This window comes from Biomphalaria glabrata, chromosome 6 (genome assembly GCF_947242115.1).
Source record: "Biomphalaria glabrata chromosome 6, xgBioGlab47.1, whole genome shotgun sequence".
In the NCBI taxonomy this organism is placed as follows: domain Eukaryota; kingdom Metazoa; phylum Mollusca; class Gastropoda; family Planorbidae; genus Biomphalaria; species Biomphalaria glabrata.
In genome coordinates, this window is record NC_074716.1 from 21,285,791 (window position 1) to 21,301,285 (window position 15,495).

At 35.5% G+C, this 15,495-nt stretch overlaps 1 protein-coding gene across 8 annotated transcripts in view; it reads left to right on the plus strand.

Moving 5' to 3' along the window:
• Positions 1-255: 255 nt before the first annotated feature.
• The window catches only part of LOC106066333 (diacylglycerol kinase zeta-like), a 72,029-nt gene continuing 56,789 nt past the window's right edge, over positions 256-15,495 (plus strand). The window contains exons 1-2 of one of the 8 annotated variants that reach the window (XM_056031818.1): positions 256-395; positions 1,612-1,707. The gene's annotated coding sequence lies outside the window, so the exon portion shown is untranslated. Of the gene's footprint in view, positions 396-971; positions 1,165-1,235; positions 1,708-15,495 lie in introns of those variants that run through there. The other 7 variants (XM_056031809.1, XM_056031817.1, XM_056031812.1 and 4 more) reach the window with 7 other exon arrangements.

The following is a 15,495-nucleotide window of genomic DNA, read 5'->3' on the forward strand; positions in this document are numbered from 1 at the left end:
CTTAGCTTACACATTTCCACACCGTGGACATTTCCACCAGTGTGCCACGTTGAAATAGGCCTACCCAGGAAAATTATTCCTAAATTTCTCAAGATCTACCTGTAGATATAGTCGTAGACATGATCTATATCTATGCGAAAGGTGATCTGTGCGAGCCATTTCAGTCCCTTCTCCAACATGGATCGGAAAGACTTATAATATGTTAAAATAAACCAATATTCTATGTGAACTGTTGAGTTCGGGTGGTTTCTGGGTATTTTTAGGTGGCATAACACCTCCATAAATACAATATATGTGTATTAAAAAAACAAACAACTTAGGTTAGGAAACACATCTGTTTTTTTTTCTTCAATACTCAATACCAACTGTATTGTGATTTTAGCACTGCTGGATCTGTTAGTATTATTTTTAGATCAATCTAGATCTAGACTAGACTCTATATCTATATCTAGTTATAAATCTACTCTAGATAAGATGACTTCTATAAACGTATAAATTATAAACACGGAAAACACGGACGTTTTATTTTCCGCTCTACTTGTCTTGCCTTATCTAGCAATCTAGACTCACTGACTTAGTCTTAGACTTAGTCGACTTAGGACTTAGACTTAACTAGAGTAACTAGAGTGTCTGAGTCTAGATCTCTATTATACTCTATAGTATAGATTCTAGTCATTCTAGACTAGATCATACTAGATGTCGAGTAGATCTATAATATATTATATAGTATATAAAGTTAAAGTATATTGACTCATGTATTATAGTGATTAAATTATACTCATAGTGACTGTCTATATTACTATTACTCTATAAATACTCTCTATATATAGTATTATATAGTTAATAATATAGTCTCTAAATTAGTCTAAATACTCTTAATTTTAATATACTGAGTAATAGTTTTATATAGATTATAGATCTAGTACTATTAGTATTAGTAGTATGATAGATCTAATTGATAATAATAGCTTAATTGCCTTAATTTATTACAATTATGATTAGGCCTAATTTATTTTACTTCTCTGTTTACTGTTTAAATTTAAGACATTTAAGTTCTAAAGACACGAAGGTTAAATCTATATTTCCAGATGTCTCTAGATCTACTAGATCTATGACTATGATACTATGTCTATGTCTTTACTATGTGAACCATGTGGACTATGAGTATGACTATAATATAATTATAATTTAATAGATAATGATAAAATGTCATGGTCATGACTAGTCTAGATTTAGAAAATAATATCTCTAGATCTATATTTGTATTTTAATATTTTTATAAGATAAGTCTGATACTGATAAAATATCTTAAGATAATGACTCGATGAGATCATGTCATAATGATTAATGTTAACATGGACAGTACAATCTAGCTAGATCTACATGACTACATGTCTACTCTACTTTGTGTAGCCTTCCTTAAACTTATAGGCTACTTATAGTGTCTTATACTATAGTATAATTATGCTTAGTTATGTCACTTATGACGTACTAGAATTTGACTAGATTGTAACTGTAACTATACATACTAACTAGACTAGATTGACTATATTGTCAATATATAGACTATACTTATACTGACTAACTATATTACTAATATATTATTATTAGTAAAAGTTAGTAGCTACTATAGCTGTAGCTAAAAGATCCATTGCAGCTTTTTGGTCTACTCTATAGGCTAGGACCCAACAGGACTCAAAGTCAAAGGTAATTTAAGTTATATTATAAATTTATAAGTTATAGATCTAGAATCTAGTTATTCTAGTATATGTCTAAGTTTAAATCTAAGACATATTATGTGACTGTAAGTAAAATAAGTCATAAAATTAAGTCTACTCTCTTGTCTCTAGTCTAGACTCCTACTCCAGAATATATAGATTAGATTATAGATATTATTATTATAGATATTATATATTATAATGTAGGATAAGATCTAGATCTTGGTCTGTTCAGAATTTAGACAGATTGACATTAGATTTAGATCTAGATAATAAATAATATAAATTAGGTAAAAATGATATTAAATCAATTACCTTACCTTAGCGAACTGATCACTCCATATGTCCCTCAAAGAGTCCTGCACTCAATGGACTCTAGTGGTGCCACGTTTCTCCCTCAAAAGCTATGGCCTGCTGGCTTTTTCCGTGCACGGACCAAAGGTTTGGATGTCACTCGCTCCATAGACCTCAGACAACATGCTACACTACATTCAAGAAGAACATTAAGACCTACCTGTTTAAAACTTTTTTTAGCTCTTGTATTTATGTTTGTAATGTTATCACAGTGCCTTGAGCCTACATTTTGTTTGTTAACAGCACTTTATAAATAAAATTATTATTTATTATTATTTGATCTAGTATCATTTAGTATCATCATCTAGATCTAGATTATAGTTGATTAAAGGCAGCACAGAAAACCTTCTCCCAGATACCCTCTCCCAACTGGTCCACAAACAATATTGGACCATAGCACTCTAAGCATGCTGTAAGCATGAAAGTAGTGCTATATAAAAGCTATATAATTTAGCCGGAAAATGTATTGGCATGACAATCTGTAATAAGATTATGCTAACAATTGTTATAACAAGACTAAAGTGGTTATAAATAAAATACAATCTCACAGTTGTATCTTTACTGGAACATTGACTATTCAGATTAATTGGGAATGAAGTCTTTCCGGATAATCAAACGAGGAATATTGTAAACAGTCCATTTTAATAACAATATAAAAAAAAATTCATTTGGGGGTATAAACATAAAATTCCAAGTAAAGTATAGAGGGGAACAAAGCGTTATATGTAGTAGCCTCCAATTATTGATAGAAATAAAAGGTCATCTCTTGCTGCAGTTAGACTACCATACTGAAAAAAAAAGGTAGTTTGGATATTTGACATTCCAGATAACTGACTTCCAAATAAATGACTTTGTACTGTATAGAGAAAGAGAAGTTAGTTATGGATAAGGAATTTCATGAAGAAAAGTTAGATATATAGCTTAAGAGAAAAGTTATCAATAGAAAAAGAAATGGGTATGGGCAAGACATTTGACTTGTCTGGAAATAGATTGGCAAAATTAAAGGTGTAAAATAGGTATAGATTCTATAATTTTCTAACTAAGTTTGAAATTGAAATGAGGGAACTGGACTATCCTAAAGATAAATGGACCTTTTTGTTAACTTAGACATTTTCAGCGGAGGTCCCATGAAAAATTTTAATGTCAGAGAAATTACCAAGCAGTAAAGGAACATTTACTGCAGACATTTGGAAAGACAAAGAGTTTTTTTATTTCCAACAATATGTTAATTTTACCATAGAAACCAATGATGACCCGCAGACATTTGTAGACAGAATGAACAGCTACTTTGACAATTGGAAAGACTTTGATGGACTAAAGACATTTTCATGCCTGACAATATTAATAAAACCAAAATCTGTATACGACATAGTAAAATTAATAAGGGCTTATCAAGTGGCACACCCTGATAAATAATAAACAGAGGTAGTGACATTGAATAGTGCTTTTACTAAGGCTAAAGAGACAGGAGATATTTAGTTATAAAAACAGAATTCCTTAATATAACGCATATGATCAATTAAGGAGGTTGGGATAGAGCTAATAATAGACAAGCACGGTATTAGTTACAGGGGCCAAGAACCAAGGAAATGATCAAAGTTTGTCATCATTGTCATTTTTATCAAGACTAGACTATTTTCAGACATTTGTCAGGAATAAACCAGCTAAAACTATAAGAGATACCAGAAACACAATTGTTGGAGTTAGTAGAAAATTGTTGGAAAGTTATAAAAGGGTTCCTGCGGCCTCTTGATTTTCCATGTTCTCCTGGAAATCTACAGAAAACTCATAAAAATCTCCTAAAATCTACAGAAAACTCATAAAAATCTCCTAAAAAATATAGACAAAATTTTCATTTTGGCGTGTCACATAGATACCATGTTTATTTGATTTTATGCTAGCTTATAGTTTTTCAATCGCTTTTTCAACTTGGTTTAAACCAAGCAACATGTTTTTGTCTCCTGGCTCTGAGAATGCTGATGCAAAGTATTCATTTAGAAAGTTAGCTTTAAATTTTTTTATCATTATGTGTTTAGTTGTCTTCACCTTTTAATGGGGCTACTCCTGTTGTTTTCATTTTATTAGATTTAATGTATGACAGTAGATTTTTATTGTCTGGTACAACTCACTCTGCCTGGTACAAATTTTGAACACAATATTTCTCCCACTTCCTATTCTTGGATCAAGTTGAAACTTTGCACAATTATTCATTGTTCCTACCATGAATCATTAAAAAAAAATTGACTAATTAGTTAAACAGGGGTAATTAATTTTGTTTAATATTGAAAAAGGCAAGTTAATATTACAGTATTGATCTATATGGCTGTAAATGTAGAGTTTTTCTTCTTAGATAAGCTTTTTTTTTTTTTTTTTTAAAAGTATTTTTACAAATGTTTTGCATGTTTTTGTCATTCTTAGGCATCTTTTTAAGTTTTCACTTTTCAATTGTCTAACTTTTTAGGTTAGGTGTTTAATTTTTTGATACCTTTTATCTATGTGTCTTTTTCTAAAAGAAATTATGGTTGAAAGTTTAATGCAGCTTGATGTAATAATGTTGTAATTGGATTTGGTTACATTTATCCCAGAGTGAGATTTTTGATTTTATGTTGATTAGTCTTGTAATGGTCAGATCGTACAGGGATAATGTCATAATCTACCACTAATCCAGGTTTGAAGAGATCCAATGTGTTGTTTAATCTGGTTGTTTTAATTAATTAAAAAAAAATGTTAATGTTTTCCAATTAATATCACGGAGATTGAAGTCACCCACCATCCCCCCAATAATGCATTTTTGTTTTCCTTTAAATATAGATAACTTTTTACTTAGCTCTGGCATTTACTCTAAACTAAAATGTGGTGGTCTGCAGATACTATATTTGATTAGGGATGTTGAGGTGGTGCTAATTATGTAAAATGTTGACTCAATATTTTTTTGAATTTGATAAATACTTAAAAAAAAAAAGGAGAAGGGTTTATCCGAGGGAAGAACTCCACATTTACAACAGCATATCTCAATACTGTAAGATGTACTCCCCCTTTTTGATTTTTTGATTTAAAATGAAATTAATTAATTACCACTATTTCGAGCCCCCTTCTAGATAGCCAAGCCAAGCCAAGCTCGCACTTAGCCTCTCGACCACGCTTCCCACTGTGGGGCATTTGTGTGGTTAAGCACACGGCTTCTGAACCTGGGGTCCTGGGTTCGAAGCACAGTGAAAACTGGGATTTTGAATTTTGGGATTTTTAGGGCGCCCCTGAGTCCACCCAGCTCTAATGGGTACCTGACTAAAGTTGGGGAAAGTAAAGGCTGTTGGTCGTTGTGCTAGCCACATAACACCCTGCTTGTTAACCATTGGCCATAAAAATAGATGACTTTAACATCATCTGCTCCAACAGATCGCAAAGTCTGAAAGGGAAACTTTACTCTTTCTATTTAATTAAATAATTGGTTCACATTATTTTTTATAGGAACAAAGAATAATTGTGCAAAGTTTATCTGAGAATGGGAAGTGATAAAAATAGCTTCAAAATTGGTACCAAACAAACAGAGTTGATATAATTTTAAAGCATTGTAAAAAGTGAGTCTAGATCTTACATTACATCTAGACATTTTAGACCAGTTATGAGCTATTTTTTTAGAAGAGGGTCAAAAACTTAAAAGGACAAATTTTGGTGGACATAATATTTTTAATTTAAATGAATAGAATTAGCATTAGATTCAATGGTATAACAATTAATCGAATGCTGTAGGGCCTATAGATCTACAAAGCTTTGTTTTTTGGTAATAATTTGTTACAATGATAATGTAGTGCAAATTGGACCTACATATTTTTTTTTTGTAATTTTCATTTTGAAAAACAAAAAGTGCACACATATATATGAAAATGCAAACATTGCACAAAATATCTTTTCATGAGATATCAAATTTTGAAAACTGGATTTTGACAAGCCCCTGCAGAATTTCGGAACGTTTAGAGATAATTACTTGACATTAAAATGCTTACTGAGAATATATCAATCTTTAAAAAATTACTGAAATCTTAAAATCTTTCAAATTCCCTATCTTCATTATTCCTAAGCTTGTCTTCCTTCACATCAGTCCAGGGGCGGCCTTAGCAGTGCGCGGGGGCCTGGGCGAGCGTCATGTGCGGGGCCTTTAGCCGTTAGGGTAGACATATACCATAAACTCATCACGCTAATTTAACGGGCTAATCCGTCTCTTACACTGTAACAATAACAGTACAGTATCATGAGTATGTCCGCCTCTAAGCTGTGTGGCCTTATTTTTGCTACAAAACATAGAAAATTGCGTAGCTTCATTTCGTAAGTAGGCCTACATTATATACTGTATTGTAATTATTCTCCATTAACAGAAGCCAATAAAAAAGGAAAACACTCGCGCACTACTACTATTATGTCTCCTCTCCCACTCTGCAAATTGAAGCCAATTGGACGTTCTATAAGAATAAAATGTGCTAAAAGAGCTACAGTGGTCCATACACTTTCGCAGACCCGACTTTTGCAGAGGGGCTATACCACGGATTTTCACAAATTAATTGAAAAAAAAAAATACTCCGTTTTTTTTTTTTAAAATATGGTGACACGGATTTTCCCACGGCCGCACGATGTCTATGCACAGTAGCCTATTGGAAGAAACAACTTAATACTTCATCGCCAAATTTTCTGGAAGCTGATTGGCCGAACTAGCTGTACAAGCACATCAACTGGTTCACTACAGGCTAGGTTAAAGTACCAAATAAGGAATCCTTCTCATACACCCTCAACCTTTTTTTCCATTGCAGACTAAATTAACAGTATGCCTATATTTAATGTATACGTACCAATTCTTTTTATACTGTAATGCGACATTACAATGCTGTATGACACTTTTAAAAATTACTGAACATTTAATGAGTTTTTAAAAGGAACAGCGTGTAAAAGTTATTAATGAAATAGGAAATGGTTATCTAGAGATTTTAAATATTTGGGGATGTCCTGTGATACTGTTTATATCCGGATTATTATACGTAGCCTATATGAAATTAAATACCACGAAAATCTGACCTTCGCGTGCGGTCTTAGAACGTATCAATAGCGAAAGTCAAGAAAACACTGCATATTTGTTTATTAATTTTCATTTTTAAGAAAATCTAGTTTTTTTTATTTGAATTGTATGTTACTACAAATGTTATAAATGACTCTTTCATATACAATTTTCAAAATTGAAAGAGTAGTTCAAACTTTAACTCTACGAATTTTCCTAATAAAATCCGTTTGAACGTCAATGTTTAAATACGAAATATACGATTCGTATTGGTTGCTTCTACCTATATGTTTTTATTGTGAACTGTTAAACGATGATAGCCTCGTAGTATCGACAGGTCATTAGATACTGTCTTTACCGAAACTGAACGGTATTTCGAAACCAAAAATGTAATGTTAAGAGCTTACATGGTAATCGGTATCATAAAGATACTGGGAAAATATTGAGTAACAAGTCCTACTTTATGACAACTGATTTGGTTTTCGAAGTTGATGACAATAAAATCTCCGATCGCGGGGCACCCCTCAGGCGCGGGCGGTTGCTCCACTTGCCACCCCCTAAGGTCGCTACTGCATCAGTCAATGAGTGTACTAACTTACTTCACCCTCACGGACCTCCAACACCAGATCTCCATAGTTCCCTGTCCTGGGCCATCCTTTCCATCTTGTTCCAGGTGTAACCAAATTTTAAATTTCGCTTCGCCAGGTGGTTCTAAGGTGCCCTCTATTTCTCTTTCTAGAGGGAAATGAAACGGCAGACAGAGAAGCAAAGAGAGCCCTAAATCAAGTGGTGTCAGGAACCCCAATTCCCTGCTCGACCTGAGACAGAGTATAGCCTCTGCCACCTACCGAGAGTGGCAGGATCGGTGGGAGGCTGAGACCCACAACATGTTGTGGCGGATGTTAGGTGGCGGTCCACATCTAAAGGTCTGACGTGGAAGCACGACCACCCATGTCCAGACTAAGGATTGGCCACACTTACATCACACACTCCTTTGTGCTAAAGAGAGAAGAGCCCCACTGTGTGAGAACTGTGACTCATCTCACCGTGGAACATATCCTCCTTGATTGCCCCAGATACCATGATATTAGAAGGAAGTATTTAATATCAGACAACTTAAAAACACTGTTTAGTTATGTCGACCCTGGGCTTTATCCTGGAGCTGGGGTTGATTAAGAAAATTTTATTTGAGATAGGGCAAAGTAATTGTAAATATTTACATATTTACAACAGATTTTTATTAAATTATATAAATTTTTACCATTTGAGCTATGAATAGACCTTATTTTTAATAACTTAGCTGTAGAACATTTAGCTCTTGAGCTATAAAGGGGAAGTAACCATTGAGGGATTATGGGCACGACATGGCCTAAATTGTGCCAAAACCCAAAATATCATATCAAATTTATTTTGCCTTATGGGTTCTACCTTAATGCCTGCCTTGTGATGCTAGTTGGTGCTTTGCGCGGAGTGTGCCCAATCCAGCCCGATCTTCTCTTTCTGATTGCTTCATCTAGAGGAGCTTGGTTGGTTCTTTGCAGGAGATCACTGTTGCTGATAGTGTCTGGCCAACGTATGTGAAGGATTCTACGTAGGCAGCTGTTAATGAAAGTTTGCACTTTTCTAATAGAAGTTTTAGTTGTTCTCCAGGTCTCTTCTCCATAAAGCAAAACGGCAGTAACATTAGAGTTAAAGAGACGACTCTTTGTAGCCAAGGATATCTATTATACTGTCCAGGTTTTCTGGAGCTGTATGAAGACCCTTGCTTGGATCAACCTTTTTGGGGAGAGCTTCCTTTCCAGTCTGCTGGTACGTCCTTCTCTCTTCCATGGCCTGTAAGAAAGCTGATAAACCATTTCTAATTAAATTAAATGTCTCAGTTCAAGGCTTCTCCTTCCATAGCCTGTAAGAAAGCTGATAAAGCATTTCTACTGAAATTAAAGGTCTGAGTTCAAGGCTTCTCCTTCCATAGCCTGTAAGAAAATTGTTAAAGCATTTCTACTGAAATTAAGGTCTGAGTTCAAGGCTTCTCCCTTCCATAGCCTGTAAGAAAACTGATAAACCATTTCTTCTGAAATTAAAGGTCTGAGTTCAAGGCTTCTCGGTCCTGTTGCCTTTCCATCTGTACAAAGCTAATATCCACTCACTCTATCTTGTAAAATGATTGTAAACGTTATTTCTCTGACACCCAATCTCGGTTTTGCACAATTATTTCTTTTAACTGACAACACAGGAATCAATAAAAAAAAAAATTAACCAATTTGTTAACTATTGGTAATTAATTATTTTATTTGGTATCTCGAATAAGGGAAAGAAATTATACTAGACTGAATTAGTGGTATAAGCTGAATTAGTTCCCTTTATAGGTCGCCGTTTTAGAGTAAGTTTGAAACACACAATACGAACTTCTATTTTCATATTCACCTCGCTAGCATAGTGGTTAACTATACGAACTTCTATTTTCATATTCACCTCACTAGCATAGTGGTTAACTATACGAGCTTCAATTTTCATATTCACTTCACTAACATAGTGGTTAACTATACGAACTTCTATTTTCATATTCACCTCGCTATTAAGTAGTTAACTATATGAACTTCTATTTTCATATTCACCTCGCTAGCATAGTGGTTAACTATACGAACTTCTATTTTCATATTCACTTCACTATCATAGTGGTTAACTATTCGAACTTCTATTTTCATATTCACCTCGCTAGCATAGTAGTTAACTATACGAACTTCTATTTTCATCTTCACCTCACTAGCATAGTGGTTAACTATTCGAACTTCTATTTTCATATTCACCTCGCTAGCATAGTAGTTAGTATGTTTGTTTGTTTTACATGTTTCGGATGTTCCTTCAGAGTTGAAGATAGTTTACTTCCTAGTCCAAACCTCCCGCAGGACGACGGGGGATGGGAGCGGGCAGGATTTGAACCCGGGACCATCGATAAATCCAAACTACAGTCCGGCGCGCAAACCGCACGACCAGGCAACCATCCATGTCGGCTTGAGAAGGCGTGAGTAATGAGTTCGACTTAAGGTTGTCCCCCTTTTTTTTAAATTTTATATATTTTTTTTTTTTTATAAATGCTTTAAAAAAGTGATTAGGGTAAAATTGATTTAGATATCTCTTTCTTTCTTCCCTCCCTTAGATCTCTCTTTCTTTCTTCCCTCCCTTAGATCTCTCTTTCTGTCTTCCCTCCCCACCCCCTCATCCCCATTTTCCCAATAGGTCCAGATACCAATGAAAACATTATATAACGGAACCAAACAACAACGACAAAACATGAACAAATAAAACAATAATTTGCAGATCTATTTTTGTATTCAACTAAATTTTAAAACTTTGAAAAGTATAATACTTGTGTACAGTAGGTATTTTTAATGTTAACAGATAAAACCCTTGTAAAGTTGTATTACTTCCAAAGCCCCCATTGTCTACCACTCAACTAGGTGTTAACTCAGGTATCTAGCTGAATTGGTAGAGACCAAATGGAGTAAAGCTAGACGAAGGCCCTAAAGAAGATTGACCATAATGACATGATGGAGTAGGTAACATCTGGACCACTTAAAAAAAAAACAAAAAAACATACGAATAAGGTTCAGACTACATGAGTGTAAAGTACTTGGTGAAAGTAAAAAGTTTGACTATAATTGAGAGTCCATTTCAACTGTTCAGCTAGCTTATTGTAAGATTGCAGGGTTTTTTTTTTTGTTTGAAATCTTCTATCACCCACTGTCCTCGTGGTTTAGAAAATGACCAAAGAAACTCGCAGGATTAGGTCCAATCTTGTGTTGCTCTCTCTAGTCCAATCTTGTGTTGCTCTCACTAGTCCAATCTTGTGTTGCTCTCTCTAGTCCAATCTTGTGTTGCTCTCTCTAGTCCAATCTTGTGTTGTTCTCTCTAGTCCAATCTTGTGTTGTTCTCTCTAGTCCAATCTTGTGTTGCTCTCTCTAGTCCAATCTTGTGTTGCTCTCTCTAGTCCAATCTTGTGTTGCTCTCTCTAGTCCAATCTTGTGTTGCTCTCACTAGTCCAATCTTGTGTTGTTCTCACTAGTCCAATCTTGTGTTGCTCTCACTAGTCCAATCTTGTGTTGTTCTCTCTAGTCCAATCTTGTGTTGTTCTCTCTAGTCCAATCTTGTGTTGCTCTCACTAGTCCAATCTTGTGTTGTTCTCTCTAGTCCAATCTTGTGTTGCTCTCTCTAGTCCAATCTTGTGTTGCTCTCACTAGTCCAATCTTGTGTTGCTCTCACTAGTCCAATCTTGTGTTGCTCTCTCTAGTCCAATCTTGTGTTGCTCTCACTAGTCCAATCTTGTGTTGCTCTCACTAGTCCAATCTTGTGTTGTTCTCACTAGTCCAATCTTGTGTTGCTCTCACTAGTCCAATCTTGTGTTGCTCTCACTAGTCCAATCTTGTGTTGTTCTCTCTAGTCCAATCTTGTGTTGCTCTCTCTAGTCCAATCTTGTGTTGCTCTCACTAGTCCAATCTTGTGTTGCTCTCACTAGTCCAATCTTGTGTTGTTCTCTCTAGTCCAATCTTGTGTTGCTCTCGCAGATCAAAAGGTTTGGAAATAAACAAAGTGATCAATCTCCTTTCTAAAATGTACCGTCAACAAATTACACACGCGACGAAAATATTCACAATAATAGGGTATGTCTCAATGTACCACTCTCCAGGCAAACGAATTGTCTGTGAACGATTAGTCTTGGAACCGGAGATCACAAATGGTTGTCCCTATGTCAGGGGGATTTGAGGATGCTGGTCTATTCAATAATTCCTGGAAATATTCCACCTATCTTTTCTTCTGCTTTTCAAAGCTATTACTCTATAATTACTGTCTTTGTATTTGTTTCATTTTAGATCTATTTTAGAACCAATAGACACATACAACAAACATTTCGCATTAGAACATATATATTACCCCCCCCCCCCCCCTCATTACCACATATATCATGTAGTACAAAAGTAGGAAACTTACTCCGAATGTAACTGAATTAATGAAGTTGGCTAGGTTGTACTTAATACACTAATGTCGATGCATCTTCACTACACAGTTAGGTCAGTATAAATTCAGAGCACTGGCTCTGACTGACTGCTTTTTCCATTAAAAGCAAAATCGGAACCTTTAGCAGAAGAAATAGTCGCTTTAAAATATAATTATTACTATTTTTTTTTATAAAGCTTCTATCAACTCACTATGTCTGTATGGTAAAAAGTTTGTACACGTTATTTCTCCCACAACCAATCTCTGATTAAGCTGAAATTTTGCACAATTATTTCTTTTACCTGACAACACAAGAATCAATTAAAAAAAAATTAGTTAATTAACTATTGGTAATTTATTATTTTGTTTGGCATCTTGAAAAAAGGAAAGAAATCTTACTTTACAGATGTGGTGGTATAAGTTGAATTAGTCCACTTGAGCCCTGAGTGAAATTTTTTTTTACGCATTTAAAAAAAGCGATCATGTAAACATTCACCAAGATACCCCCTTCTTCCCTCCTTTCACAATTGGTCCAGACAAGTGATATGATCATAGCGCATTGAGAAAGCTAAAAGCTAAAAAAAAACAATTGGTGAAAATATTTCTAATTTACCATGTCTAGGTCTATAGTACCGGTATTTATAATTACATGACTCGTGGGAGTCAGGATTATTTTTTTTTTGGGGGGGGGGGGATGTGTGTGTGTGTGTACATAATTAATCTTTATTACATTTTGACCATTTTTCCGGAATTGGTCTATTGCACCCTAGAATAGGTTCTTCCTGTAGACACCCCGCCCTTGCCAGCAAGGGGTCTGTGGGAGCGCCGTGAGCCGCCAGGCACTATTTCCGGTTTTTTAAACAAAAATGCATATTCTGAGGTATCTAGAATGCATTATGATGCAATAAAAAAAATTAGTCCAAAAGCCATATCTGCTTTTCTTACTTACTTAGGACTTAGATCCTCCCGTGCCGTTCAGCGCATTGGGCAGCAAGCTGTCTCCACAGAAATCTGTCACTGGATATGTCTGTAGCCTCTGGTGTCCACTGCTCTGGTCCTCCATAAAAGTGTGGCGCGAAGTTATACGAGGACGTCCCTGTTTGCGCTTTCCTCGTAATTGCCTCCATGTCATCGCAACTCTTGGTATGCCTAATTAATTTTGTCAAAGAACATGTCCCGCAAACCTCACGCGGCACTGTCACAACCTCACAAAGTGGTCGACTCCCAGTTCGGCATAGGATTTCCTTGATTGAGACCCGATCTCTATAACTGACTCCTAAGCCATCTTTGTTGAGCCACATTTAGTCCTTTTTAATTTCGGCAAATAACTATTCACTGCACTTTATTAATGGATCCCATCGACTGGTAGAAATTTGTAACCTCTCTTGGCTACGCTCTTGGAATTTGGTGACTAGTTTGATTTCGATTTTATATCGAAAGGTGAAGTTTTATCGTCAAAACCATCTCTTGGGGGGTTTTAAAATAAAGCATCTCTGGAGTTTTTTTTTTTTACCAACTCAAAACCCCCTTGGCTACGCTCATAGAATTGAGTACTGTAGTTTGCTTTAGAATAATATTGATGAGGTGGTTTTCAACATCAAAACTATCAGTAGGGAGATTTTTAACTCAAAACCATCTGGGGGGGGGGGTAAACTTAAAGCCCTTTGGAGAAGGGGGGTTTAAACTCAAAACCTCACATGGCTACACTCATAGAATTTTGAGTGTGTAGTTTGCTTTTTTTATATTGAAGAGGTGGTTTCTAGTTTCCACCCCTGCCCGAGGGGGGTTTTAAACTCACAATCCCCCTTGGCTAGGCTCTTGGAATTTGGGGATTGTCGTTTGCATTATTTTTTGTTTTGTTTTATTGAAGAGGTTTTTTTTAACCGCAACATCCCCTGGAAGGGGATTTTAAACTCAACCCGTCCCCCGGTTGCGCTGGGGCAAGTGATGGTTTAACATTAAAATCTCGCCTAAAGTAAACAAAATGAAAGCAAAAAATCAGTCACAAAGTTCCATTCCCTTCCCTGTGGGGGGGGGGGATTTCATTTCGGGGGAGGGTGAACCCCCTCCCTCCCCAGCTACGCACATAACATGACTGATCCAAACCGTTTGTTACAATTACACCTAATATAATCTGTTTTTTGTTTGGTATTTTTAAAAATTGTAATTTATACTTATTAATCATAATCAATATGTTAGATCGAGTAGAGAGTAGGCTGTTTGTGAATCGCGAGTTTTATAAGAAGTTATTTATTTGTTTTTATTAAATTAGCCGTCAAAACAGTATGCAATCATCAAGGGTTTCTCATTTAAGTGTCTGGTGTTTGGAAAGAAAATAATCCAGTTTTCAATAATTATCTCCCCTTTGTTTCCCACGTTCGTTACAAGCTTGCACATCAATTTTTATGATGTCGGCGTCTCTAAACTTGGGTGTATGCACTCCTTGATGTCACTTGGCGAACCCGGAGTACGTGTGTGTGTGTGTGTGTTATGTGGCATAACATTTGTTTGTGTTTCCTTTAGAGAAGGTACGAAACAAAAAAAGCGGGGGGGGGGGGGGGGGGTTACTTACAAATGCAATGTTTACACAAGGGTGCTTTGAAGAAAATAAATTGAGAAACACTGCTCTACGTGGCTGATAGCCCTTCCCAACTTTTCTCTCCCTCCCTCCATCTCGGGTGCCAGTGTAATCTTGAAAAGAACAAACTATCAAGCCAATGGTTTAAAGCCTACTACGTCAGAGATCAATGCAGGGATAAAAATAAACTTAGCCTACATAGCATGTATTGTTTTTCATCAGGCTCGATGGTGTTTCTCTCGTAGTCTCAAACTTTCATCACGTAGTCTCATATCAGTAGCACCTAGTCTGAAAACCTTTACCTGCGTAGCATACTTTCAGCACTAAGTCTTATACCTATAACACGTAGTCTGAAAACTTTTATCGTGTAGTCTTATACCTATAACACGTAGTCTGAAAACTTTTATCGTGTAGTCTTATACCTATAACACGTAGTCTGAAAACTTTTATCGTGTAGTCTTATACCTATAACACTGTAGTCTGAAAACTTTTATCGTGTAGTCTTATACCTATAACACGTAGTCTGAAAACTTTTATTGTGTAGTCTTATACCTATAACACGTAGTCTGAAAACTTTTATCATGTAGTCTTATACCTGCATAAAATAGTATCAAACTTACATCACGAAATTTTATATCCCCAAAAGGAAAAGGTAGTTTCAAACATTTATCATGTAGTCTTATACCTGTATCACGTAGTCTCAACTTTCGTTATATAACAGCATACCTGTATCACATAGTCTCAAACTTTCATCATATAACCACATACCTGTATCACGTAGTCTCAAACTTTTGTCATATGACTGCATA